General features: G+C 33.5%; 1 protein-coding gene across 1 annotated transcript in view; it reads left to right on the top strand.

Annotated features, from left to right (window-relative positions):
- LOC107703593 (ankycorbin-like) overlaps positions 1-2,932 on the top strand; it is a 56,465-nt gene that overhangs the window by 38,379 nt on the left and 15,154 nt on the right. The window lies entirely within an intron of this gene.

The following is a 2,932-nucleotide window of genomic DNA, read 5'->3' as shown; positions in this document are numbered from 1 at the left end:
GACGCGTGCGCACTCTGACGTAAACAAGCGCGGACGAGAAGCACATGGCGGAACATGTAAGAGACGCTCTGGATGAAAGCGCACTTTCACTGTCTGACAGCAGTTGGCGCTAAACTGCAGAAATAATAATAATAATAATAATTAATTTTGAGCTAACATGAACTAAGACTTGTGTTTTTTTTTTAACAAAGATTAATAACTTCTGTAGCAAATGTAGCTATTGCTCATTGTGAATGTTAATGCATTAACTAAGGTTAACTAATGAGGTCTTACTGTAAAGTGATACCTATTGGTCTTTATAGTTCTTTTGCACTTTAATCTGTGTAAAACTTTTAACTTTATACATTTTTCTGTATTGCTTTATTGCATTTAAATGTTCAGTTATTTTTGTTATAAGAAAAATGTTATTAAACCTGTTATACTGTATTATGACAGCACTTTTTAAAATTAAATTTAAATACCGTGATAATACAGCATACCGTGATAAAAGCATTAGCAATTAATCGCAACATGAAAATTTGATACCGGCATATCCCTAATTGTGAAACACAACTCCTCAAAGACTCTGTTCTCTGTGGGTTTATATCCGTGTTCAGCTGCACTAATTAAAATCCCCATGGCACACTTTAGGTCCCTGTTCCAGGGAAATTGCTTGTCCGAGGTTGTTTTTTGGCTCTGCTCTTGTCTTTTACTTTTTCTTCTACAGTGTGTTTTCTTCTATTCCTCTGAGAGTCTCACAGTGCTGCTTTTAAATGGCTTCTGTCTGGGTAATGACAAGAGCACTGACTAGTACTACAAAAATAATTTGTATTCTGTATTTATAAGTAATAGGGGAATTTGTTTTCATAACTCAAACAAACTAAAAATCTATCTGGCATCTTTTGGTATAAGAAACATTTATATTAACATAAAAATTTATATCGAGAGAGTTAGAATTTTATACAAGATATCAGAGAGTTAATAACATTTATAAATTATTTATAAATATAAATTAATATGTAATACATTATTATAAAGCAATATCTTTAATATAATATTTAAACACATTAAATAAATTACAGTCGGATCTCTTATATTAAAATCAGACTGAAAGAATATGTAAATATATTTAACATTTTGTACAAATTTTGTTTACATCCCCCTTTTTTTTTGTTCAGTGTCCCAAATAGTGCATAGAAATATGTGGATGGTTAGTCTTAGCATCTGCCATTCATGTTTACGTTTAACAATCATCCCAGAGATGTAGTTATATATAGTACATACAGTTTTAAGTAATAGAAATACTTCAAAACTTTAGACAACAGACGTAAAATATTGGCAGTCTGGCACATCCAGGCTTTTTATATCCCAGTGTTTTGTTAAAAGTTTCTTGTAAAGTGAAACGATCACAATACTAATACTCAAATCTGTTGCCCATCGTACTGACCTTATTTACTCCTCAGTGTCAGGAATTCATTAATATGCATCTGCCTTATCTATCTGGGCATCTATAAGAAATACACAAATTATTCTTATTCAACATTCATCATTGGATGGTCTGATCTTTCCCTGCAGTGTCTATATTAATTGAGAAATAAATCCACAATTATTCACAGTTATCCTTTATTAGTAGTGTTTACTGTTAAGACTCAAAATGCTTTTATCCCAGAGATTAGACTGACTGCAGGGATGGATGAACAACCCTGATGCAACTCCAGAGAAATATTTCATGCTAATAATGCTTCAAATAGCTATGTTCTGTCAGGGGAGACTGCCGGAAGAAAGAGGCAACAGCTAAACAATCTTTATTAAGTCATCCTCACTAAAATGTATGGTAACGAAAGATGGCTTTTGATGTGAATGATTTACCGTATTGACCCGAATATAAGACGATGTTTTTTTCTTGGAAATACATCTGAAAAAACGCGGTCGTCTTATATTCAGGGTCTAGACTTTGACATGTCAATAATACACCCACAACAATAGGTGGCGCCAAATACGCATAAAACGAGTGTGCCATGAAATACGTAATGTAATGCGTGTTGTAAAGATCGCGAGTAAAAACAAAAGAGAAAGAAAACCTTACAGCTGCATGAGTCGTGACTGTCACGTTAGCCTGATGGGACCAAACTCCCTTTGTGATTTTAAAACGTAAGACAGTACCCAGATTTGAAGACTACAGTAAGATTTAACTTCTACTGTTAATAAGATTTTGGTAGGCTACTATTAGATGGATAGCCTAAATGTCGTAATTCAGATGGGCTACCTGTTTTTTTAAGGTACATCTGGAAAAAGGGGGGGTCGTCTTATAATCAGGGTCGTCTTATATTCGGGCCAATACGGTATAATGAGCCGCTTTGTTATCTAGACAACAGAAGCATAACTTCCTTTAAAGTCGAGTTTTTTTAAATCCATTTTTGCAGGTAGCAGAACAAAATGCAGGATATATTTTCCGTCACCTGTGGGACACTTGGCGCTCTTTTTTGTTGTTGTCCTTTTTCTCTATCAAATGTTTTAGTAATCATCATAAATTATATATCGTTTGAAAGCTAAGAAGCCCAAGATTCATCCTGTGAAAACCATTTTGTAATCGAACATTGTGTTATCATGGAAATGGTACTTTTAAATGTTTAAATGTTCTCCCCCTTAGCGGACGGTGTCAAGTGTCATATTACAAAATGCATTACGGTCTTTTACAATCAAAACTTTTTATAATCTTGACAAAAAACATATAATTGGAAAGGTCTGAGTTTCAGGATTCCATATTTTGTGATAGAAGCAATATTGGCAGAGAAATTTCAACATATGTTAAAGAAAAATGTATTAAAAAAATTCAATGGAGTTTGGATGGCACCCGGTGGCTGTTTGTGGTATAACGCCCTAAATAAAATCTCACAGGAACCTCAATTTTTTTCATATCAACTTCAAATTTGGAACATAACTTATTTAGACA

Source organism: Sinocyclocheilus anshuiensis, unplaced genomic scaffold (assembly GCF_001515605.1).
Source record: "Sinocyclocheilus anshuiensis isolate Anshui unplaced genomic scaffold, SAMN03320099.WGS_v1.1 scaffold330, whole genome shotgun sequence".
Classification (NCBI taxonomy): Eukaryota; Metazoa; Chordata; class Actinopteri; order Cypriniformes; family Cyprinidae; genus Sinocyclocheilus; species Sinocyclocheilus anshuiensis.
The sequence above is the reverse complement of the archived record's forward strand: the minus strand, read 5'-3'. Positions and strand labels throughout refer to the sequence as shown.